The sequence below is a fragment of the Eubalaena glacialis genome, chromosome 19 (genome assembly GCF_028564815.1).
Source record: "Eubalaena glacialis isolate mEubGla1 chromosome 19, mEubGla1.1.hap2.+ XY, whole genome shotgun sequence".
NCBI lineage: Eukaryota > Metazoa > Chordata > Mammalia > Artiodactyla > Balaenidae > Eubalaena > Eubalaena glacialis.
The window spans coordinates 29,467,301-29,494,995 of NC_083734.1; positions in this window are offsets into that span (position 1 = coordinate 29,467,301).

The following is a 27,695-nucleotide window of genomic DNA, read 5'->3' on the forward strand; positions in this document are numbered from 1 at the left end:
TCATAGAAGACTTGATTGTTTTTGTGACTTTTCTCTTTGGTATAAACTCATGCACACTTTCTCTGAAAATTAGCCCTGAGTTATGCATCAATGTTTCCAATTACATTGCAGTTACATAAAATCTAGCAACAACTCTGAAAAATAATCTTTTGGGCATGGAGATCCTGTGCAATAGCAAGGGAAGGGAAGAGAAATCACATTTTTGAGCCCTTCCTTACAGCAGGACCTCTGCCCACCTCTCTTTTCTTCACTGTTTTATGTTCAGTCCAGGCAATAGCAGCCCTCAGTAAACAAATGTTGAACAAATGTATGGATAAATGATGATAAGGCATTTACTATGACTGCTTATTTTACTTAAATTCCCAGATTACCAATTAGGAATTTAATTTCTTATATTTCATGAAAATATTTATAAAATTGAGTTCTCCTTTATGCAGAATGTGTTTTAAAAATTGCTGAATTCCAATCTTTTTAAAAATGTCCTGTTTTTCTGATAACAGGCATTGATAAGAATTTATTTCTTCCAGATATACTCACTGTAACATACTTGTAAACATTATGTGTCTAATCAGTAGATAGAAAAATAGTAAAGAGGCTTCCAAGAATTTAGTGCTTGTGTAGCTATATTATAGATAAACAATTCATGCTGTTTATACTTTCTACTGATGGTATATAAACCTAGAGCAGTGATCATGGACATGAAAAATTGCTGGGCCAGGCTTGTAGGCTTTGCAAGGTCATATTTCCATTTTCTACTATATCCTCTCAGAAAAAAAATTCTATTGATCACTACGGGAAATTAGTTACTCTTGTTAATGTAAATTGCATGATCAAATCCTTAAACATTTTTCATGAATAAAGGATATAATGGCAACCAACACCAAAAGATTTATAGGCTACAATTCATTTTGTTTCTTTACTAGGTTTCTAAGAAAAATCTACAAGAAGGAAATTTTTTAAAAGATCATTGAGTTCTAGGATCCTTCTGTCTTGACTCATTCTCTGAATCAGTGTTTCTTTTTTTTTTTTTTTTTGTAGTTCCTGTCTGCTTTTTTTTTTTTTTTCTTATAAACTTTATTTATTGCCCTACTCTTTAGAGGTTGCTCTCAGTTTTACTATTACTGCTGATACAGGGTCTTTTTTTTTTTTTCACACACACACACTGTATTTTATTTTTACAAGAGATAAATAGACTGACACCAAGCATTGTAAATGGATGACCACAAAAAAATCATCAATGATTGCAATTACCAAACATGAAACACACTCATACTATGTCATAATATTGACATTCAGTCCAGTAATCCTCCACCGTAACAGCTTCTTTACTTTGCAGTGAAAATTGATTTGCATATTTTTTGCCTCTGAGTCCTTGTGGGATTTTTTTTTTTTATTCAAACAGAAAGACACAAAAATTATAATCATCCTCATCAGTTCACTCACTCCCATGTAATTAATTTTTTTTCATCTTGATCTTTTGTTAGCACTTTTATGAGTTAATCAGTTTTCCATTAGAGTTCTGAAAATGCTTATTCATTCAGTTCAGCAGTATAGTCCGTTACCAGAAACCTGTACTTGTCGGAGTCTTCTCCATGAATTCCTTGAAGATGAAACCCTTTTATAGGAACATATTTGCAAAAGCATCAGAGTACACCCAGAACTGTCTGTGAATGACAAAAGACTTAAAAATGACCACGGTTAAAGATTTGATGAAAGTTCATAATAATGCAATTGACAAGGAAATTTAGTTATTTCTGAGATATAAATTTTAAAGTAATAACTAGTATTATGACTTATAACATTATACCAGAACATATAAGATTTTTTAAACTTTCATGTAATGTCTGAAACATTTATATTAACATATTTCCATACAAATAACCCAATGGAAGTTTAGTATTAGTTGTTTTTTTGTTTGTTTTTTTATACTGCAGGTTCTTATTAGTCATCAATTTTATACACATCAGTGTATACGTGTCAGTCCCAATTGCCCAATTCAGCACACCACCATCCCCACCCCACCGCGGTTTTCCCCCCTTGGTGTCCATACATTTGTTCTCTACATCTGTGTCTCAACTTCTGCCCTGCAAACCGGTTCATCTGTACCATTTTTCTAGCTTCCACATATATGCGTTAATATATGATATTTGTTTTTCTCTTTCTGACTTACTTCACTCTGTATGACAGTCTCTAGATCCATCCACGTCTCAACAAATGACTCAATATCGTTCCTTTTTATGGCTGAGTAATATTCCATTGTATATATGTACAACATCTTCTTTATCCTTTTGTCTGTCGATGGGCATTTAGGTTGCTTCCATGACCTGGTTATTGTAAATAGTGCTGCAATGAATATTGGGGTGCATGAGTCTTTTTGAACTATGGTTTCCTCTGGGTATATGCACAGTAGTGGGATTGCTGAGTCATATGGTAATTCTTTTTTTAGTTTTTAAAGGAACCTCCATACTGTTCTCCATAGTGGCTGTATCAATTTACATTCCCACCAACAGTGCAAGAGGGTTCCCTTTTCTCCACACCCTCTCCAGCATTTGTTGTTTGTAGATTTTCTGATGATACCCATTCTAACTGGTGTGAGGTGATACATCATTGTAGTTTTGATTTGCATTTCTCTAATAATTAGTGATGTTGAGCAGATTTTCATGTGCTTCTTGGCCATCTGTATGTCTTCTTTGGAGAAATGTCTATTTAGGTCTTCTGCCCTTTCTTGGATTGGGTTGTTTGTTTCTTTAATATTGAGCTGCATGAGCTGTATATATATTTTGGAGATTAATCCTTTGTCCATTGATTCGTTTGCAAATATTTTCTCCCATTCTGAGGGTTGTCTTTTCCTCTTGTTTATGGTTTCCTTTGCTGTGCAAAAGCTTTTAAGTTTCATTAGGTCCCATTTGTTTATTTTTGTTTTTATTTCCATTACTCTAGGAGGAGGATCAAAAAAGATCTTGCTGTGATTTATGTCAAAGAGCATTCTTCCTAAGTTTTCCTCTAAGAGTTTTATAGTGTCTGGCCTTACATTTAGGTCTTGAATCCATTTGAGTTTATTTTTGTGTATGGTGTTAGGGAGTGTTCTAATTTCATTCTTTTACATGTAGCTGTCCAGTTTTCCCAGCACCACTTATTGAAGAGACTGTCTTTTCTCCATTGTATATCTTTGCCTCCTTTGTCATAGATTAGTTGACCATAAGTGCATGGGTTTATCTCTGGGCTTTCTATCTTGTTCCATTGATCCATGTTCATGTTTTTGTGCCAGTAACATATTGTCTTGATTACTGTAGCTTTGTAGTATAGTCTGAAGTCAGGGAGTCTGATTCCTCCAGCTCCGTTTTTTTCCCTCAAGACTGCTTTGACTATTCGGGGTCTTTTGTGTCTCCATACAAATTTTAAGATGATTTGTTCTACTTCCATAAAAAATGCCACTGGTAATTTGATAGGGATTGCATTGAATCTGTAGATTGCTTTGGGTAGTATAGTCATTTTCACAGTATTGATTCTTCCAATCCAAGAACATGGAATATCTCTCCATGAGTTGGTACCATCTTTAATTTCTTTCATCAGTGTCTTGTACTTTTCTGCATACAGGTCTTTTGTCTGGTTAAGTAGGTTTATTCCTAGATATTTTGTTATTTTTGTTGCAATGGTAAATGGGAGTGTTTCCTTAATTTCCCTTTCAGATTTTTCATCATTAGTGTATAGGAATGCAAGAGATGTCTGTGCATTATTTTTGTATCCTGCAACTTTACAAAATTCATTGATTACCTCTAGTAGTTTTCTGGTGGCATTTTTAGGATTCTCTATGTATAGTATCATGTCATCTGCAAACAGTGACAGTTTTACTTCTTCTTTTCCAATTTGTATTTCTTTTATTTCTTTTTCTTCTCTGAGTGCGGTCGCTAGGACTTCCAAAACTATGTTGCATAATAATGGTGAGAGTGGACATCTTTGTCTCGTTCCTGATCTTAGAGGAAATGCTTTCAGTTTTTCACCATTGAGAATGATGTTTGCTGTGGGTTTGTCGTATATGACCTTTATTATGTTGAAGTAGGTTCCCTCTATGCCCACTTTCTGGAGAGTTTTTATCATAAATGGGTGATGAATTTTGTCAAAAGCTTTTTCTGCATCTATTGAGATGATCATATGGTTTTTATTCTTCAATTAGTTAATATGGTGTATCACATTGATTGATTTGCATATATTGAAGAATCCTTGCATCCCTGGGATAAATCCTACTTGATCGTGGTGTATGATCCTTTTAATGTGTTGTTGGATTCTGTTTGCTAGTATTTTGTTGAGGATTTTTGCATCTATATTCATCAGTGATACTGGTCTGCAATTTTCTTTTTTTGTAGTATCTTTGTCTGGTTTTGGTATCAGGGTGATGGTGGCCTCATAGAATGAGTTTGGGAGTGTTCTTTCCTCTACAATTTTTTGGAAGAGTTTGAGAAGGATGGGTGTTAGCTCTTCTCTAAATGTTTGATAGAATTCACCTGTGAAGCCATCTGGTCCTGGACTTTTGTTTGTTGGAAGATTTTTAATCACAGTTTCAATTTCATTACTTGTGATTGGTCTGTTCATATTTTCTGTTTCTTCCTGGTTCAGTCTTGGAAGGTTATACCTTTCTAAGAATTTGTCCATTTCTTCCAGGTTGTCCATTTTATTGGCATAGGGTTGCTTGTAGTAGTCTCTTAGGATGCTTTGTATTTCTGCGGTGTCTGTTGTAACTTCTCCTTTTTCATTTCTAATTTTATTGATTTGAGTCCTCTCCCTCTTTTTCTTGGTGAATCTGGCTTATGGTTTATCAATTTTGTTTATCTTCTCAAAGAACCAGCTTTTAGTTTTATTGATCTTTGCTATTGTTTTCTTTGTTTCTATTTCATTTATTTCTGCTCTGATCTTTATGATTTCTTTCCTTCTGCTAACTTTGGGTTTTGCTGTTCTTCTTTCTCTAGTTCCTTTAGGTGTAAGGTTAGATTGTTTATTTGAGATATTTCTTGTTTCTTGAGGTAGGCTTGTATAGCTATAAACTTTCCCCTTAGAACTGCTTTTGCTGCATCCCATAGGTTTTGGATCATCGTGTTTTCATTGTCATTTGTCTCTAGGTATTTTTTGATTTCCTCTTTGATATCTTCAGTGATCTCTTCGTTATTTAGTAACGTATTGTTTAGCCCCCATGTGTTTGTGTTTTTTACGGGTTTTCCCTGTAATTCATTTCTAATCTCATAACATTTTGGTCAGAAAAGATGCTTGATATGATTTCAATTTTCTTAAATATACTAAGGCTTGATTTGTGACCCAAGAGGTGATCTATCCTGGAGAATGTTCGGTGCACACTTCAGAAGAAAGTGTAATCTGCTGTTTTTGGATGGAGTGTCCTATAAATATCAATTAAATCTATCTGGTCTACTCTGTCATTTAAAGCTTCTGTTTCCTTATTTATTTCCATTTTGGATGATCTGTCCATTGGTGTAAGTGAGGTGTTAAAGTCCCCCACTATTATTGTGTTACTGTCGATTTCCTCTTTTATAGCTGTTAGCTGTTGCCTTATATATTGAGGTGCTCCTATGTTGGGTGCATATATATTTATAATTGTTATATCTTCTTCTTGGATTGATCCCTTGATCATTATGTAGTGTCCTTCCTTGTCTCTTGTAACATTCTTTATTTTGAAGTCTATTTTATCTGATATGAGTATACCTACTCCAGCTTTCTTTTGATTTCCATTTGCAAGGAATATCTTTTTGCATCCCCTCACTTTCAGTCTGTATGTGTCCCTAGGTCTGAAGTGGGTCTCTTGTAGACAGCATATATATGGGTCTTGTTTTTGTATCCATTCAGCGAGCCTGTGTCTTTTGGTTGGAGCATTTAATCCATTCACGTTTAAGGTAATTATCGATATGTATATTCTTATGACCATTTTCTTAATTGTTTTGGGTTTGTTTTTGTAGGTCCTTTTCTTCTCTTGTGTTTCCCACTTAGAGAAGTTCCTTTAGCATTTGTTGTAGAGCTGGTTTGGTGGTGTTGAATTCTCTTAGCTTTTGCTTGTCTGTAAAGCTTTTGATTTCTCCATCGAATGTGAATGAGATCCTTGCCAGGTAATCTTGTTTGTAGGTTCTTCCCTTTCATCACTTTAAGTATATCATGCCACTCCCTTCTGGCTTGTAGAGTTTCTGCTGAGAAATCAGCTGCTAACCTTATGGGAGTTCCCTTGTATGTTATTTGTCATTTTTCCCTTGTTGCTTTCAATAATTTTTCTTTGTCTTTAATTTTTGCCAATTTGATTACTATGTGTCTCGGTGTGTTTCTCCTTGGGTTTATCCTGTATGGGGCTCTCTGCACTTCCTGGACTTGGGTGGCTATTTCCTTTCCCATGTTAGGGAAGTTTTTGACTGTAATCTCTTCAAATATTGTCTGTGGTCCTTTCTCTCTCTCTTCTCCTTCTGGAACCCCTATAATGCGAATGTTGTTGTGTTTAATATTGTCCCAGAGGTCTCTTAGGCTGTCTTCATTTATTTTCATTCTTTTTTCTTTAGTCTGTTCCGCAGAAGTGAATTCCACCATTCCGTCTTCCAGGTCACTTATCCGTTTTTCTGCCTCAGTTATTCTGCTGTTGATTCCTTCTAGTGTAGTTTTCATTTCAGTTATTGTATTGTTCATCTCTGTTTGTTTGTTCTTTAATTCTTCTAGGTCTTTGTTAATCATTTCTTGTATCTTCTCGATCTTTGCCTCCATTCTTTTTCCGAGGTCCTGGATCATCTTCACTATCATTATTCTGAATTCTTTTTCTGGACGGTTGCCTATCTCCACTTCTTTTAGTTGTTTTTCTGGGGTTTTATCTTGTTCCTTCATCTGGTATATAGCCCTCTGCCTTTTCATCTTGTCTATCTTTCTGTGAATGTGGTTTTTGTTCCACAGGCTGCAGGATTGTAGTTCTTCTTGCTTCTGCTCTCTGCCCTCTGTTGGTTGAGGCTATCTAAGAGGCTTGATGGGAGGGACTGGTGGTGGGTAGAGCTGACTGTTGCTCTGGTGGGCAAAACTCAGTAAAAAGAATCAGTGTTTCTTAATATTTGGAGTGATCAGACACTCCTCTCAGAAACCATCTCTTCAGAAGAATACCCAACAGGCGGGTTGTTTCTATCTGCTGGCTTTTATGAGCAATGCTGCTATAAATATTCTTGTACAAGTTTTTTTGTGGACATATGCTCTCATTTCTCTTGGGTCTATTCCTAAGGAGTAGAATTGCTGGGTTATATGGTGACTCTGTCTGTACTAATCATTTGAGGAAATGCTAGACTGTTTTCCAAAGTGGCTGCATCATTTTACATTCCCAGCAGTATATGAGGTTCTGACTTCTCCATGAGGCATCCAGTCTTTGTCATGGGTACCTTGCTTAGTGATGTCGTGATTCATAGTCCTCAGTCTTTTCTTGTGTTGAACTGTGACAGTCTTTTTTTTTTTTTTTAATGTGATGATCCATTAATTAATTTATTTATTTATGGCTGTGTTGGGTCTTCGTTTCTGCGCGAGGGCTTTCTCTAGTTACGGCAAGTGGGGGCCACTCTTTATCGCAGTGCACGGGCCTCTCACTATCGTGGCCACTCTTGTTGCAGAGCACAAGTTCCAGACGTGCAGGCTCAGCAATTGTGGCTCACGGGCTTAGTTGCTCCGTGGCATGTGGGATCTTCCCAGACCAGGGCTCGAACCCGTGTCCCTTGCATTGGCAGGCAGACTCTCAACCACTGCGCCACCAGGGAAGCCCAACTGTGACAGTCTTAACATTGAGTTCCCTCCTTTTCTCAGTCTTGTAGAACCTTAATATTGTTTTAATGGCACTTTTTTTGTGCTTGGTTTCATCTTAGGTTTTGTGATGGACGAAAACATAAAAATTTCACACACACACACACATGCACACACACACAGATTCTTAGAATTCAGTCAGCTCTGCTGCCTGGAGCTTTGTTGAGCATCCTCAAATTGTGTCTCTGCCCATCTCCAGTCAGCAAATACTGATCGAGTACCCACAAGTGTAAGTGATTTATATTAATGTAAAACTTATAGTTTCCAAAGCATTTATTTAGACATCCTCTCCTTTGATCCTCTCTGGTCCTTTTTTATGAAAGGTTTTGACATTGGAAATGCACATTTTAAATAAACAAGTGAAGACAACTTTTGGTACTTTCTTTTAAGGTTTTGTACCCTCTGCTCCATCCAGCTTCCTCTCCACCTGATATAAATCTTTCCCTTTTAAAAATCTTTATTCTTTAGAGGAACCCTCATTTCCCATGGACATTCCGACCTCCAAATTGTGGTTCCTCCTTAGCAGCATTGAGCTCCTAGCCATCCCTGCAAGAAATATTGCAAGTCTTTTTTGCACTGATGTCAAACCTCAAATTTGTCTGCTTTCTGTGCTCATGTTGGAGGGAATATATGGCCACGGGCTGATGTCACACTGGCTGTGTTCCTGTCAGTGAGGGTACTAAGAAAATACCCCAATGAAAAATGGAGCAACAGAACAACATAGCCAGGCCTGGTCTTTTCTCCAACAATAATTTCTACACCTCTGGGCAACTGGTTCTCTTCTGCTTCCTTTCTTGTCTTTCTCCCCAACAAATTTCTTTTTGTACCTACACTCAAAGTTTTATTGATATTGTCTTTGTCTTTTGCTTACTTTCTTGTGTGTTTGCATTTTTGATACCACTTTTGTCCATTCAATAAGTTTTTATTCTTTAGACCTTGAGCACACAGGGGAGAACAAAATAGACAGTAACTTTATCCTGATGGGGTTCACCTTCTAAGTTCTCTGGCAGAATCTATGTGCGTTAAATAGTATTACTGCCAGAAAAGTTGTATCTATATATGTTGTGACTGGAACAAACATATACGAACAATACACAGGTAACTCTCATATCTGTACTTTCTTTTAAACTACTTCTTTGTGGTCTGATATATCTAAAGACCACCCACCTGGAAAAGACCACAAGGCCAGCTTTCTCTCTTGCCCTTTGTGGCTTCAGTTCCTTTTCCTGACCATCAAGCAAAAAAGTGCTAAGGATGTAATATCAAATTATAGTCATATTCTCTCTCACAATTATACCTTGGTTGGGCTGTGTATTCATTCCATTTTTATTTCAAAAAGGAATTGGGATTTCGTATACACTTTAAAAAATATATGTTTAAATTATTAACATCCAATAAAACACAGCAATCAGGCATTAACAAAGAAAGGAACCCAAAGCTTGGAAATTTATAGCTACTGATCACAAAACTTTTCTCTGGATTCACATAGGTATATAATATCACCAGAAAATATCTCAGTAGCCCATGAGGTACTAAATCCTTTGCTTAGTTTTAAATTTTGTCTATGAAAAGCTTTTAAGTATACAGTTTCTTTGCCTTTAGTCTTACAAACAGACTCCACTCATTTCCAACATAACTTGGGTCAGCCCTTTTTCCCCACTGCCTTTGGTGAAGTTGTTTCATGCCTTTACAATACAGTTAGAATCTATTGTCACAGTCTGCATTCCTGCATCCTGGGATTCCACCATCCTCCTAAATGATTTTTTTAAATTTGCATACATTAATCTTCATTCTTTGTACTGCAAAGTTCTATAGGTTTTGATAAGTATATAGTGTCATATATTCACCATTACAATATCACGCAAAATAGTTTTACTTGTCTAAAAACAATCCCTGGGCTCCACCTATTTAACCTGTTCTTCCCCAGCACTCACTCCAAATCTCTGGCAACCACTGAACTGTTTTATAACGTCCAGGATGTCATATAGTTGGAATAATACAGTATGTAGCCTTTTCAGACTGGCTTTTTTGCTTAGCAATATGCATTTAAGATTCATCCATGTCGGGCTTCCCTGGGGGCACAGTGGTTGAGAATCTGCCTGCTAATGCAGGGGACACGGGTTAGAGCCCTGGTCTGGGAAGATCCCACATGCCGCGGAGCAACTAGGCCCCATGAGCCACAATTACTGAGCCTGCGCGTCTGGAGCCTGTGCGCAACAACAAGAGAGGCTGCGATAATGAGAGGCCCGTGCACCGCGATGAAGAGTGGCCCCCACTTGCCACAACTAGAGAAAGCCCTCGCACAGAAAAGAAGACCCAACACAACCATAAATAAATAAATAAATAATTAAATAATTTTTTAAAAAAAGTAAAGCAAGAATAGAGAGAAAATAGAAGAGTAAGAGAGAGAGACACAAGCACAAAAAAAAAAAAAAAAAAGATTCACCCATGTCTTTCTGTGATTAAAAATCTTCCAACAAACAAAAGCCCAGGACCAGATGGCTTCACAGGTGAATTCTATCAAACATTTAGAGAAGAGCTAACACTTATCTTTCTCAAACTCTTCCAAAATATAGCAGAGGGAAGAACACTCCCAAACTCATTCTACGAGGCCACCATCACCCTGATACCAAAACCAGACTAAGATGTCACAAAAAAAGAAAACTACAGGCCAATATCACTGATGAACATAGATGCAAAAATCCTCAACAAAATATTAGCAAACAGAATCCAATAACACATTAAAATGATCATACACCATGATCAAGTGGGGTTTATCACAGGAATGCAAGGATTCTTCAGTATAGGCAAATCAATCAATGTGATAAACCATATTAACAAATTGAAGGAGAAAAACCATATGATAATCTCAATAGATGCAGAAAAAGCTTTTGACAAAATTCAACACCCATTTATAATAAAAACCCTCCAGAAAGTAGGCATAGAGAGAACTTACCTCAACATAATAAAGGCCATATATGAAAAACTGACTGCCAACATCGTTCTCAATGGTGAAAAACTGAAACCATTTCCTCTAAGATCAGGAACAAGACAAGGATGTCCACTCTCAACATTATTATTCCATATTCAACATAGTTTTGGAAGTTTTAGCCACAGCAATCAGAGAAGAAAAAGAAATAAAAGGAATCCAAATTGGAAAAGAAGAAGTAAAGCTGTCACTGTTTGCAGATGACATGGTACTATACCTAGAGAATCCTAAAGATGCTAACAGAAAACTACTAAAGCTAATCAATGAATTTGGTAAGGTAGAAAGATACAAAATTAATACCCAGAAATCTCTTGCATTCCTATACACTAATGGTGAAAAATCTGAAACAGAAATTAAGGAAACACTCCCATTTACCATTGCAACAAAAAGAATAAAATACCTAGGAATAAACCTACCTAGGGAGACAAAAAACCTGTATGCAGAAAACTATAAGACACTGATGAAAGAAATTAAAGATGATACAAACAGATGGAGAGTTATACCATGTTCTTGGACTGGAAGAATTAACATTGTGAAAATGACTATACTACCCAAAGCAAACTGCAGATTCAATGCAATCCCTGTCAAACTACCAATGGCATTTTTCAAAGAACTGGAACAAAAAATTTCACAATCTGTATAGAAATATGAAAGACCCCGAATAGCCAAAGCAATCTTGAGAAAGAAAAACAGAGCTGGAGGAACCAGACTCCCTGAGTTCAGACTATACTACAAAGCTACAGTAAGCAAGAGAGTATGGTAACAGCATAAAAACAGAACTATAGATCAATGGAACAGGATAGAAAGCACAGAGATAAACCCATGCACATACGGTCACCCTATTTTTGATAAAAGAGTCAAAAATATACAATGGAGAAAAAACAGCCTCTTCACTAAGTGGTGCTGGGAAAACTGGACCACTACATGTAAAAGAATGAAATTAGAACACACCCTAACACCATACACAAAAATAAACTCAAAATGGATTAAAGACCTAAATGTAAGGCCAGACACTATAAAACTCTTAGAGGAAAACATAGGCAGAACACTCTATGACATAAATCACAGCAACATCCTTGTGGACCCACCTCCTAGAGAAATGGAAATAAAAACAAAAATAAACAAATGGGACCTAATGAAACTTAAAAATTTTTGCACAGCAAAGGAAAACATAAACAAGATGAAAAGACAACCCTCAGAATGGGAGAAATTATTTGCAAATGAAGCAACTGACAAAGGATTAATCTCCAAAATTTACAAGCAGCTCATGCAGCTCAAAATCAGAAAAAACAAACAACCAATCCAAAAATGGGCAGAAGACCTAAATAGACATTTCTCCAAAGAAGATATACAGATTTCCAACAAACACATGAAAGGATGCTAACACATATATATGTAATCTAAAAAAAAAAAAAAAATTGTTCTGACGAACCTAGGGGCAGGACCGGAATAAAGACGTTGATGTAGAGAATGGACTTGAGGACACGGAGAGGGGGAAGGGTAAGCTGGGACGAAGTGAGAGAGTGTCATGGACATATATACACTACCAAATGTAAAATAGAGAGGTAGTGGGAAGAAGCCACATAGCACAGAGAGATCAGCTCAGCACTTTGTGACCACCTAGAAGGGTGGGATAGGGAGGGTGGGAAGGAGATGCAAGAGGGAGGAGATATGGGGATATATGTATATGTATAGCTGATTCACTTTGCTATAAACCAGAAACTAACATACCATTGTAAAGCAATTATACTCCAATAAAGATGTTAAAAAAATGTTTTTAAATAATTAAAAATAAAAAAGAATGCCCACTCTCACCACTTTAATTCAACATAGTATCGGAAGTCCTGGTCACAGTAATGGGACCAAAAAGAAAAAAGAAAAGAAAAAAAAAGAAAAGGAAAGGAATACAAATTGGAAAGGAAGAAGTAAAACTGTCACCTTTTGTAGATGACATGATACTATATCGAGAAAATCCCAAAGACATCACCAAAAAATACTGTTAGAACTAATAAATTAATCCAGTAAAGTTGCAGGCTACAAAATTAATATACAGATCCAAAAAAGAGAGGATATGTGTATTTGTATAGCTGATTCACTTTGCTGTACAGTAGAAACTAATACAACATTGTAAAGCAACTATACTCCAATAAAAAATTAATTAATTATTTAATGTACAGAAATCTGTTGCTTTTCTATATACTAGCAATGAACTATCAGAAATTACAATTCCTTCAAAAAGAATAATATGCCTAGGAATAAATCTAACCAAGGAAGTAAAAAACTTGTACTCAGAAAACTATAAGACATAAATGCAAGAAACTGAAGATGATAAGAACAAATGGAAAGATATGCCATGCTCATTGATTGGAAGAGTTAATATGGATTTTTGCCAGAACTAGAACAAAAAATCCTAAAATTTGTATGGAACCACACAAGAATCCAAATAACCAAAGCAATCTGTAGAAAAAGAACAAAGCTGGAGGTATCACACTCCATTATTTCCAACCATATACAAAGTTACAGTAATCAAAACAATATGGTACTGGTACAACATAGACACAAAACAGACACATAGATCAATGGAACAGAGAGCCCAGAAATAAATCTCCACTTACATGGTCTGTTAATCTAGGACAAAGGAGGCAAGACTGTACAATTGGGAAAAAGACTCAAATAAATGATGTTGTAAAAACTGGACAGCTCTATGCAAAAGAATGAAACTAGAACATTTTCTCACACCACATACAAAAACAAACTCAAAATTGATTACAGACTTAAATGTAAGACTTGAAACCATAAAACTCCTAGAAGAAAACATATGCAGTATGCTCTTTGACATTGGTCTTGGCAATATTTTTTGGATCTGTCCCCTCAAGCAAGGGAAACAAAAGCAAAAATGAACAAATGGAGCTATATCAAACTAAAAATATTTTGCACACCAAAGGAAACTATCAAAAAACAAAAAGCCAGCATACTGAATGGAAGAAGAGAGAAGATATTTGTAAATGACATATCAGATAGGAGGTTAATATTCAAAATATACAAAGAACTCATACAACTCAATATCAGAACACCTCAAACAACTTGATTTAAAAATGGGCAGAGGACCTGAATCCTTTGCTGTAGGGGGAGCTGAGAAATGTAGTCTCTGCCTGGGAGCGGCCTCTTGGTTTTTCCAAAGAAGACATACAGATGGCCAACAGACACATGAAAAGATACTCAACATCACTAATCATCAGGAAAATATAAATCAAACCCACAATGAGATATCACCTCACTCCTGTCAGAATGACTATTATCAAAACACAACAAATAACAAGTGTTGATGAGAATGCTGGGAAAAGGGAACACTATTTCATTGTTGGTGGGAATGTAAATTGGTATAGCAGCTATGGAAAACGGTATGGAAGTTCCTCAAAAAAGTAAAAATAAAACTACCATATGGCCCAACAATTCCACTCCTGGGTATTTTTCTGAAGAAAACAAAAACACTAATTCAAAAAGATGTATGCATCCCCTATGTTCACTACAGCATTATTTATAATAGCCAAGATATGGAAGCAACCTAAATGTCCATTGATAGATGAATGGATAAAGAATATATGAAAAAAATATATATACTCAGCCATACAAGGGAATGAAATCTTGCCATTTGCAGCAACATGGATGAGCCTAGAGGGTATTAAGTTAAGTGAAAGAAGACAAAGAGAAATACCATATGATTTCACTTATATGTGGAGCTAAAAAAACAAAACAAATGAACAAAGAAATCAAAACTGCAACAGATTTATAGATACAGAGAACAAACTGGTGCTTACCAGAGGGGAGGGTTCTGTGAGGATGAGTGAAATAGGTGAGGGAGATTAAGAGGTACAAACTTCCAGTTATAAAATAAGTAGGTCAAATACTACGGGTATGTAGTGTACAGCATAGGGAATATAGTCAATAATGTTGTAATAACTTTGTATGGTGACAGATGGTAATTAGACTTATCATGGTGATCATTTTGTAATGTATACAAATATCAAATCACTATGTTGTATGCCTAAAATTACTATAATGTTGTAAGTCAAGTATACTTCAATTAAAATAAAATGAAACCTAGATCTTAAAAGAATTGGAAATAGGAAGTCTAACTATATTAGGTAATTGGAAAGCAAAGTAAAACTTGATTTCTACTGTATTCATCATTCTAAAGGCATAATTTAGTAATTCAATAAAGAGGGGGAAATATGCAAAAAAAAAAAACCCCAAACTCAACAATAAGAAAACCAACAATGCAATATAAATTTGGGGAAAAGATATGAACAGAGTTTTCCAAAGAAGATATACAGGTGGCAAATAAGCACATGAAAAGATGCTCAACACCATGTGTCATTAGGCAAATGCAAATTAAAACAACAATAAGATACCACTACACTAATATTAGAATGGCTAAAATCACCCAAAACCTGACAATGCCAATATCTTGAGAGCTCGCAGAGCAACAGGAACACTCATTCATTCCTTTTGGGAATGTAAATGGTATAGTCACTTTGGAAGACGGTTTAGAAGTTTCTTTATAAAGCTAACCATAGTCTTACTATATCATCTAGCAGTCACATTCCCAGGTATTCACGCAACTGATTTAAAATTTTTTGCCATACGAAAACTTGGACATGAATGTTTTAGCACCTTTATTCACAATCACCAAAAACTGGAAGCAAACAAAACGTCCTTCAATAGATGAATGGATAAACCAGCAGCTGTGGTACATTCGTACAATGGAATTTTTATTCAGCAATAAAAAGCAAGAAACTATCAAGTCCTGTAAAGACATGGGTGATTTTTTTAAATATCTTTATTGGAGTATAATTGCTTTACAATCGTGCGTTAGTTTCTGCTTTATAACAAAGTGAATCAGCTACACATATACATATATCCCCATATCCCCTCCCTCTTGCGTCTCCCTTCCACCCTCCCTATCCCATCCCTCTAGGTGGTCACAGAGCACAGAGCTGATCTCCCTGTGCTATGTGGTTGCTTCCCACTAGCTATCTATTTTACATTTGGTAGTGTATATATGTCCATGCCACTCTCTCACTGCATCCCAGCTTACCCTTTCCCTTCCCCGTGTCCTCAAGTCCCTTCTTTACATCAGCGTCTTTATTCCTGTCCTGCCCCAGGTTCTTCAGAACCTTCTTTTTTTTTTTTTCAGATTCCATATATATGTGTTAGCATACTGTATTTTACTCATTTCACTCTGTATGACAGACTCTGGGTCCATCCACCTCACTAAAAATAACTCAATTTCATTTCTTTTTATGGCTGAGTAATATTCCACCATGCCACATCTTCCTTATCCATTCATCTGTCGATTGACACTTAGGTTGCTTCCATGTCCTGGCTATTGTAAACAGAGCTTCAATGAACATTGTGGTACATGACACCTTTTGAATTATGGTTTTCTCAGGGTATATGCCCAGTAGTGGGATTGCTGGGTCGTATGGTAGTTCTATTTTTAGTTTTTTAAGGAACCTCCATACTGTTCTCCATAGTGGCTATATCAATTTACATTCCCACCAACAGTGCAAGAGGGTTCCCTTTTCTCCACACCCTCTCCAGCATACATCATTTGTAGATTTTTTCATGATGGCTATTGTGACTGGTGTGAGGTGATACCTCATTGTAGTTTTGATTTGCATTTCTCTAATGATTAGTGATGTTGAGCATCCTTTCATGTGTTTGTTGGCAATCTGTATATCTTCTTTGGAGAAATGTCTTTTTAGGTCTGCCCATTTTTGGATTGGGTTGTTTGTTTTTTTGATATTGAGCTGCATGAGCTGCTTGTAAATTTTGGAGATAAATCCTTTGTCAGTTGCTTCATTTGCAAATAATTTCTTCCATTCTGAGGCTGTCTTTTCATCTTGTTTATGTTTTCCTTTGCTGTGCAAAGTTTTAAAATTTCATTAGTTCCCATTGTTTATTTTTGTTTTTATTTCCATTTCTCTAAGAGGTGGGTCAAAAAGGATCTTGCTGTGATTTATGTCATAGAGCGTTCTGCATATGTTTTCCTCTAAGAGTTTTATAGTGTCTGGCATTACATTTAGGTCTTTATTTTATTTTTGTGTATGGTGGTAGGGAGTGTTCTAAATTCATTCTTTTACATGTAGTGGTCCATTTTTCCCAGCACCACTTAGTGAAGAGGCTGTTTTTTCTCCATTGTATATTCTTGCCTCCTTTACAAAAATAAGGTGACCATATGTGCGTGGGTTTATCTCTGTGCTTTCTATCCTGTTCCATTGATCTGTAGTTCTGTTTTTGTGCCATTACTATACTGTCTTGTTTACTGTAGCTTTGTAGTATAGTCTGAAGTCAGGGAACCTGATTCATCCAGCTCCGTTTTTCTTTCTCAAGATTGCTTTGGCTATTCAGGGTCTTTGGTATTTCCATACAAATTGTGAAATTTTTTCTTCTAGTTCTGTGAAAAATGCCATTGATAGTTTGACAGAGATTGCATTGAATCTGTAATTTACTTTGGGTAGTATAGTCATTTTCACAATGTTGATTCTTCCAATCCAAGAACATGGTATATCTCTCCATCAGTTTGTATCATCTTTAATTTCTTTCATCAGTGTCTTATAGTTTTCTGCATACAGGTTTTTTGTCTCTCTAGGTAGGTTTATTCCTAGATATTTTATTCTTTTTGTTGCAATGGTAAATGGGAGTGTTTCCTTAATTTCTGTTTCAGATTTTTCACCATTAGTGTATAGGAATGCAAGAGATTTCTGGGTATTAATTTTGTATCCTTCTACCTTATCAAATTCATTGATTAGCTTTAGTAGTTTTCTGTTAGCATCTTTAGGATTCTCTAGGTATAGTATCATGTCATCTGCAAACAGTGACAGCTTTACTTCTTCTTTTCCGATTTGGATTCCTTTTATTTCTTTTTCTTCTCTGATTGCTGTGGCTAAAACTTCCAAAACTATGTTCAATGTTGAATAATAGTGTTCAGAGTGGACAACCTTGTCTTGTTCCTGATCTTAGAGGAAATGGTTTCAGTTTTTCACCATTGAGAAGGATGTTGGCTGTGCGTTTGCCATATATGGCTTTCATTACGTTGAGGTAAGTTCCCTCTATGCCTACTTTCTGGAGGGCTTTTATCATAAATCGGTGTTGAATTTTGTTGAAAGCTTTTTCTGCATCTATTGAGATGATCATATGGTTTTTCTCCTTCAATTTGTTAATATGGTGTATCACATTGGTTGATTTTTGTATGTTGAAGAATCCTTGCATTCCTGTGATAAACCCCACTTGATCACGGTATATGATCCTTTTAATGTGCTGTTGGATTCTGTTTGCTAGTATTTTGTTGAGGATTTTTGCATCTATGTTCATCAGTGATATTGGCCTCTAGTTTTCTTTCTTTGTGACATCTTAGTCTGGTTTTGGCATCAGGGTGATGGTGGCCTCATAGAATGAGTTTGGGAGTATTCCTCCCTCTGCTGTATTTTGGAAGAGTTTGGGAAGAACAGGTGTTAGCTCTTCTCTAAATGTTTAATAGAATTCGCCTGTGAAGGCATCTGGTCCTGGGCTTTTGTTTGTTGGAAGATTTTTAATCACAGTTTCAACTTCATTGCTTGTGACTGGTCTGTTCATATTTTCTATTTCTTCCTGGTTCAGTCTCGGAAGGTTGTGCTTTTCTAAGAATTTGTCCATTTCTTCCCAGTTGTCCATTTTACTGGCATAGAGTTGCTTGTAGTAATCTCCCATGATCCTTTGTATTTCTGCAGTGTCATTTATTACTTCTTTTTTATTTCTAATTCTATTGATTTGAGTCTTCTCCCTTTTTTTTCTTGATGAGTCTGGCTAATGGTTTATCAATTTTGTTTATCTTCTCAAAGAACCAGCTTTTAGTTTTATTGATCTTTGCTATCATTTCCTTCATTTCTTTTTCATTTTTTTCTGATCTGATCTTTATGGTTTCTTTCCTTCTGCTAACTCTGGGGCATTTTTGTTCTTTTTTCTCTAATTGCTTTATGTGTAAGGTTAGGTTGTTTGAGATGTTTCTTGTTTCTTGAGGTAGGATTGTATTGCTATAAACTTCCCTCTTAGAACTGCTTTTGCTGCATCCCATTGGTTTTGGGTCATCGTGTTTTCATTGTCATTTGTTTCTAGGTATTTTTTGATTTCCTCTTTGATTTCTTCAGTGATCTCTTGGTTATTTAGTCATGTATTGTTTAGCCTCCATGTGTTTGTATTTTTTACAGATTTTTCCTGTAATTGATATCTAGTCTCATAGTGTTGAGGTTGGAAAAAGATACTTGACATGATTTCAATTTTCTTAAATTTACCAAGGCTTGATTTGTGACCCAAGATATGATCTACCCTGGAGAATGTTCCATGAGCAGTTGAGAAGAAAGTGTATTCTGTTGTTTTTGGATGGAATGTCCTATAAAGATCAATTAAGTTCACTTGTTTAATGTATCATTTAAAGTTTGTGTTTCCTTATTTATTTTCATTTTGGATGATCTGTCCATTGGTGAAAGTTAAAGTCCCTACTATGTTTGTGTTACTGTCAATTTCCCCTTTTATGGCTGTTAGCATTTGCCTTATGTATTGAGGTGCTCCTATGTTGGGTACATAAATATTTACAATTGTTATATCTTCTTCTTGGATTGATCCCTTGATCTTTATGTAGTGTCTTTCTTTGTCTTGTAATAGTCTTTATTTTAAGTCTGTTTTGTCTGATATGAGAATTGCTACTCCAGCTTTCTTTTGATTTCCATTTGCATGGAATATCTTTTTCCATCCCCTCACTTTCAGTCTGTATGTGTCCCTAGCTCTGAAGTGGGTCTCTTGTAGACAGCATATATATGGGTCTTGTTTTTGTATCCCTTCAGCCAGTCTATGTCTTTTGGTTGGAGCATTTAATCCATTTACATTTCAGGTAGTTATCAACATGTATGTTCCTATTACCATTTTCTTAAATGTTTTCCATTTGTTACTGTAGGTTTTTTCCTTCTCTTATGTTTCCTGCCTAGAGAAGTTCCTTAGCATTTGTTGTAAAGGTGGTTTAGTGGTGCTGAATTCTCTTAGCTTTTGCTTGTTTGTAAAGGTTTTGATTTCTCCATAGAATCTGAATGAGATCCTTGCTAGGTAGAGTAATCTTGGTTGTAGGTTTTTCCCTTTCATCACTTTAAATATGTCCTGCCACTCCCTTCTGGCTTGCAGAGTTTCTGCTGAAAGATCAGCTGTTAACCTTATTGGGGTTCCCTTGTATGTTATTTGTTGTTTTTCCCTTGCTGCTTTTAATTTTTTTTTTTGTATTTAATTTTTGATAGTTTGATTAGTATGTGTCTTGGCATGTTTCTCCTTGGATTTATCCTGTATGGGACTCTCTGTGTTTCCTGTACTTGATTAACTATTTCCTTTCTCATATTAGGGAAATTTTCAACTATAATCTCTTCAAATATTTTCTCAGTCCATTTCTTTTTCTCTTCTTCTGGGACCCCTATAATTCGAATGTAAGTGCACCTTTAATGTTGTCCCAGAGGTCTCTGAGAGTGTCCTCAATTCTTTTCGTTCTTTTTTCTTTATTCTGCTCTGCAGTAGTTATTTCCACTATTTTATCTTCCAGGTCACTTATCCGTTCTTCTGCCTCAGTTATTCTGGTACTGGTCCTTTCTAGAGAATTTTTAATTTCATTTATTGTGTTGTTCATCACTGTTTGTTTGCACTTTAGTTCTTCTAGGTCCTTTTTAAACGTTTCTTGTATTTTCTATATTCTATTTCCAAGATTTTGGATCATCTTTACTATCATTATTCTGAATTCTTTTTCCAGTAGACTGCCTATTTCCTCTTCATTTGTTGGTCTGGTGGGTTTTTAACCTTGCTTCTTCAACTGCTGTGTGCTTCTCTGTCTTCTCATTTTACTTAACTTACTGTGTTTGGGCTCTTCTTTTCACAGGCTGCAGGTTCGTATTTCCCATTGTTTTCAGTATCTGCCCCCAGTGGGTAAGGTTGGTTCAGTGGGTTGTGTAGTCTTCCTGGTGGAGGAGACTGGTGCCTGTGTTCTGGTGGATGAGGCTGGATCTTTTCTTTCTGGTGGGCAGGTCCACATCTGGTGGTGTGTTTTGGGGTGTCTGTGACCTTATTATGATTTTAGGCAGCCTCTCTGCTAATGGATGGGGTTGTGTTCCTGTCTTGCTAGTTGTTTGGCATAGGGTGTCCAGCACTGTAGCTTGCTGGTTCTTGAGTGGAGCTGGGCCTTATCATTGAGGTGGAGATCTCTGGGGGAGCTTTCACCATTTGATATTATGTGGGGCCGGGAGGTCTCTGGCGGACCAATGTCCTGAACTCGGCTCTCCCACCTGAGAGGCACAGCCCTGATGTCTGGCTGGAGCACCCAGAGCCTGTCAGCCACATGACTCAGAAGAAAAGGGAGAATGAAAGAAAGAAAGAAAGAAAGAAAGAAAGAAAGAAAGAAAGAAAGAAAGAAAGAAAGAAAGAAAGAAAATGAAATAAATTTATTAAAATAAAAAAATTTTAAATTATAAAAAATACAAAAAATTAAAAAGTAATATAAAAAGAAAGAAAGAAAGAAGAGAGAAACCAAACCAAAAAACAAATCCACCAACTATAGCAAGTGCTAAAAACTAACTAAAAACAAACAACGTCAACAAAAAAAAAACGGACAGAACCGTAAGACAAATGGTTAAAGCAAAGCTATACAGACAAAATCACAGAAAGAAGCATACACATACACACTCACAAAAAGAGAAAAACGAAAAAAATATATACATATATCTTTTGGGAAGTCTGAGGTCTTCTGTCAGCATTAAGTAGGTGTTCTGTTAGGATTGTTCCACATGTAGATGTATTTCTGATGTATTTGTGGGGAGGAAGGTGATCTCCACGTCTTACTCCTCCGCCATCTTGAAGGTTTCTTCCGGGATGGCTTTTGTCTCAGGACCGGATATACGATCTTGGATGACTTATTTCAGTTCTTTCTTCCTCACTTTCCTAATATGATTGTGGAGGCGTCTTGAATCCAAAATCTGATGTAGTAGGCCAGCAGACCAGAGTCTCTGGGAAGAGTTGCAGCCCAAATGAAGGCTGCTGGCAGAATCCCCAGGGGAGTGGACGTCTGTGAATGAAGTAGCTTCCTTCAACCCTCACTCAACATCATCCGTAGCAACATCTCCACACTGCCTCTTCCATGATGTTGTTGTGACACTCTCTGTGCCTCAGTGCTTCTGTCTGGAAAGGGGAGCCATCATCATCCAGGATCTAGCCCAGAGTGATGAGAGGGGGCATTCTTGTCTTGTTCCTGATCATAGAGGAAATGCTTTCAGCTTTTCACCAATGAGTATCATGTTGCCTTTGTCACATATGGCCTTTATTATGTTGGGGTATGTTCCTTCTATGCCCACTTTTTTGAGAGTTTTTATCATGAATGAATGTTGCATTTTGTCAAAAGCTTTTTCTGCATCTATTGAAATGATCTTTATGATTTTTATTCTTTAATTTGTTAATGTGGTGTATCACATTGATAGATTTGCAGACATTAAACCATCCTGACATCCCTGGGTTAAATCCTACTTGATCATGATGTATGATCCTCTTAATGTAGTGTTGAATTCAGTTTGCTAGTATTTGCTAATATTTGCTAATATTTTGTTAAGGATTTTTTCATATCTGTTTATCAGTGACAATGACCAGTAATTTTCTTTTTCTGTGGTATCTTTAGAATCAGGGTGATGGTGGCCTCACATAATGAGCTCAAAAGCATTTCTTAATCTTCAATTTTTTTGGAATCGTTTGAAAAGGATAACTGTTAACTCTTCTTTAAGTGTTTGGTATAATTCACCTGGGAAGTCATCTGGTCCTTGGCTTTTGCTTGTTGGGAGTTTTTTTTTTTTCTTTTTATTACTGATTCAATTTTATTACTGGTAATCAGTCTGTTCATATTTTATATTTCTTCCTAATTCATTCTTGGAAGATTGTACATTTCTAGAAATTTATCCATGTCTTCTAGTTTGTCCATTCTATTGGTGTATAATTATTCATAGTATTCTCTTATGATCCTTGGTATTTCTGTGGTGCCAATTGTAACTTCTCCTCTTTCATTTTTTATTTTATTTAGTTGGGCCCTCTCTCTTTTCCTTTTGATGAGTCTGGATAAAGGTTTATCAACTTTATCTTTTCAAAAAACCAGCTCTTATTTTCATTGATCTTTTCTATTTTTTTGTCTCTGTTTCATTTATTTCTACTCTGAACTTTATTTTCTTTCTGTTAACTTTGGATTTTGTTTGTTCTTCTTTTTCTAGTTCATTTAGGTGTAAGGTAAAATTGTTTATTTGAGATTTTTGTTTCCTGAGCTAGTCTTTTATCACTATAAACTTCCCTCTTAGAAGTGATTTTTCTGTAGCCCATAGATTTTGGATCATTGTGTTTCTGTTTTCATTTGTCTCTAGGTATTTTTTTATTTCCTCTTTGATTTCTTCAGTGACTTATTGGTTGTTTAGTAGCATATTGTTTAGTCTCCCTGTTTGTGTTTTTTGCAGTTTTTTTCTTTGCATTTGATTTCTATACTCTTGTGGTCAGAAAAGATGCTTGACATGATTTCAATCTTTTTAAATTTATTAAGATTTGTTTTGTGCCCTACCATGTGATCTATCCTGGAGAATGTTCCATGTGCACCTGAAAAAATGTGTACTGCACTGCTTCTGAATGGAATGTTCTATATATATCTATTAAGCCCATCTGGTCTAAAGTGGTATTGAAGACCAGTGTTTCCTTATTGATTTTCTGTCTAGATGATCTGTCCATTGATATAAGTGGGGTGTTAAAATCCCCTACTATTATTGTGTTACTGTCACTTTCTTCCTTAATGTTTGTTAATATTTGCTTTATGTATTTAGGTGCTCCTACGTTGGGTGCATATATATTTACAATTATTATATGTTCTTCTTGGATCAATCCCTTTATTACTATGTAATGTCCTTCTTTGTCTCTTTTTACAGTGTTGGTTTTAAAGTCTATTTGTCTGATATAAGTATTGCTTCCCCAGCTTTCTTTTTATTTCTATTTGCATAGAATATCTTTTCCATCCCCTCACTTTCAGTCTTTGTGTGCATTTAGAGCTGAAGTGAGTCTCTTGTAGGCAGCATAAATATGGGTCTTATTTTTTTAATCCATTCAGCCACTCTATGTATTTTAATAGGAGCATTTAGTCCATTTACATTTAAAGTAATTATTGATAGGTATGTACTTATTGCCATTTTGTTAATTGTTTTCTGATTGTTTTTGTAGTTCTTCTATGTTACTTTCTTCTTTTCTTCTCTTCCCTTGTGATTTGATGACTATCTTTAGTATTATATTTGGATTCCTTTCCTCAGTCACCTCACTTTGCCTGATTCTCTGTTTTTATTTCTATGTATTAGGTACGTTGGTTACATTTCTTGGTCTTGGATAAGTGGCCTTATGTAGGATACTCCCCTCTGTTCACTGGAGCTATATGCTCTCAGAATACCCCATTTGTGGCTGCATGGGCCCTTCTGTTGGGGCAGGGCCAACTACTGTGGGCATGCAGTTAGGCAGGGCTGGCCCCAGCCTGGCTGGCTGTCAGGCAGTGCCTTGTGCAGTGGCTACTGGCCCACTGGAGGGTGGGGCTGGGTCCCCACGTGTCTGGCTGCTCAACCCAGGGCGACTCAGGATGGGTTCCAGCCCACAGGTGGACAGGTAAGCCCCAGGCACTAATGGCCTAGAGGAAGGACTCAAAAATGGTGCTTGTCAGCACTCGTGTCCTAACGTTAGTACAAGTTCTCCCAAACTTCTGGGGGTTTTTATTTGTGTGTTTGTCCTGCCGAAGTGTGAGTTGAAAGCAATTTCATTGCCAGTAGGTATTTTAGAAGATTAATTTGGAGGCATTGTTCAGAACAAACTAGAAGTAGTGTAAGAGGTAAGAGAATAGTAAGAAAGCCATTAATGTCACAGAGATCTAAAGTTATAAGAGTCTGTATTGATGAGCTCAAACACCTTTACTCAAATATGCTTGATTGTGTTTAGTATTTCGGGGCATTCTTTGAATGTCTTCTCTCATGGTTTCCTCTATTCCATGCCTTACTCATACAGCCAGCCAAAGAGCAATAAAAAAGTATGTTTACCTCAATTTTTGTCTTAATCCATTCAGGCCTCTATAACAAATTACCATAGATATGGTGGCTTAAAACAACAAATATTTATTTCTCACAGTTCTAAAGGCTGAACATCCAAGATAAAGCACTGGCAGATTTGGTATCTGGTGAGAACCCACTCCCTGCTTAATAGAATGCCATCGTCTCCATGTGTCCTCACATGGCAGAAAGGGAGAGAAAGCTCTCTTGGGTCTCTTTTATAAGGGCACAATTCCATTCATGAGAATTCCACTTTCATACCTAATCACCCCCAAAGACACCCCACACCTCCTAATTCCTTCATATTGGAGGTTAGAATTTCAACATGAATTGCGGGGGCGGGGGGGACAAACATTCAGTCTATAGTATTTTCTTTTTATCAGTTGTCCTGGCCCTTTTTATTTGTTCTTTCAAGCACTTTGTTTTTGCATTACTTTTGTGGTTCCTGCGTCTACTACTATCTAATTAGATACAGATTTTAGAGCCAAGACAGTCTCCAGGGTTGGAAATAAAATCAAAGTCGAGCAAAATATGCAGTCAAATTATCAATGTGAAGAAGCCAAGCCAAACAAGAGATTCCAGGTACCAGGAAACATAAGAATCTGAGAAACCAGAACATGTTTTCATTGCTGCATTATCCGTTGAACTGATGTGACAAAGAACCTACACAATTCTGTAGACTGAAACAGGATCTGTGACTGATGATTCATAAGTAGGCATGGCCTTGTGGAGCTTAATGCTGTATGGGGAAGGAAGGCACCAAGCAAATACTTATAAGCTGCAACTAGGGTAAGTGCTATAAAGATGACATCCCCAGAGTTATACGAAGAGGACTTGACATGGTCAGAGAAGCCATGGAAAGATTTCCCTGAGGAAGGGACAAATGAACTGAGACCTGAAACATGATCATTGGCTTGGGTTGAAATAAAGGGTTTGTTAAGTAGTTCCTAGAGCAGTTTTCTAAATCTCAGGTATTCCTTACAGGACCTGGCTGAAGATCTGATTGAAGGTGTGATTGGAATTGTCTAGGACCCTAAGATGCTCGACATCTTTAAATTTTAACTCTTTTGCCTTTCTCTACTATTCTTTCCTTGGACTTCTACCTTCTGAATGTAGCAGGTGAGAACTTATCCTGTGTCCCTTTCAAATCTTGGTGGCTTTGAGTACCTTGCAACTAGATCCCAACCCAGCAGTGATCTGTCTGTCTAGATATTCTCTGTACCTGGCTTAGCCTTTGCCTAGGAGGGACTTACATATTTTACCTTTGATTTCTCTCATATATATTCCACTTATCACTACCTCCTCTCCTATACTTTTACTTTGAGATTTGGCTTAGGTCTGTACTTCACTGTTATAGATATTGTCTCTTTTAATATTTCCTTTACTTATGAGCACAACCCCATACTCTCTGGACCTTACATTCCAAAGAGTGGGCAGCAAACAGAGAGCCAATTTGAGACATATGGTCATTGAGACACATAATCACTGATGTGCTTTTTGGCAACTAGGCAAGAAAAGAAAGCAACCGTTAAATGAAAACAGTGTTCATTTTGCTCAGTAATAAACAGAGACTCTTTGTCTTCTTCCTTCAATGCTCACATCTGCAGCTGTCAGCGAACATTGCCCAGTGCCTTCCTGAATGAAGGAGGAGGGGAGAGTCTCAGGGCTTTGCTTATTCTCAGAATTCTGCTCCTCCTGCTCTGATTCTTTCTCCACTAGGTTTGAGAGATCTGCATGGTCCCATAACTATCCTTCTCCCTCCTTTAAGTTACATCTACTGCTGCTCAATCTCCCCCTCGGATTACCAGGGGAGCTGTTCACCACACACCAGTACTAATAAACCCACTTTTTCTGCATACTACCCTGGATATGGAAGAAGGGGAGGTACTAACACAGAGAGGGAACGTGACCTACCCAAGACTTTTCAGCAAATGGGTAACAGACTTCAGATCAGAACTCTGGTCTCCTCACTGGTGACTCTATGCTCTTTCCACTAAGTTATGTTTTTGTTTGAGTGTTTTGTTTTAAAATAGGGTATTTTAGCCAAGAAAAGTGTGCTGGATAGCTTCCATTTTCCTGTCTGAGAAGATTCTCTAACCTCTGGGAGGCTACAAGCAGCCTTTACATTGGCCCTTGTCCTTTGGCTTCCTGGTAGATTCAGCTAATGGGGAACCCAGGCTGGAGGCTAAGGGTGAGAAAATAATGAGATCAGAGTAGTCACACCCCCACTCTCTCATCCCTGGGCCAGGGGCTTTAGTCGTTGCGTTCCTCCACCCAAGCCTCAGCTCCTGCTTCGTGTCTCTCTCCTACAACTCTGAGCTCAGATAACCACTCTCCCTCATACCCCATCAGATCCAGGGCTGGTAATGGCTCCCAGCTATTATTTAGCTCTTGTACATTTCCCTTTCCCCTGGGTTGATTTCCCTTAACTCCCCCCACCCTTTTGTAAATAGTCATTTTATTATTTTTTTCTTCAATTGCCTCACTTGAGGGTGTCCTGTTTTCTATCAGAACCAGGATTGATACAGAAGGCTTGTGAAGGAATGTCTCTATTCCTTTCAGCCATAAGGCACTTTTTCCCTGAACTTTTTTTACTGTCCTCAAGTTTGCTAATGGGCATATTTCACATCTTACGAAATATGTTTGCTGTGAAATATGTTTCCTCCTGAGAAAGGAGCAGAAACCACAGAATCCCATTCTCTTCCACCTCAAGATATCCCACTGAGTCTTCAGAGGAA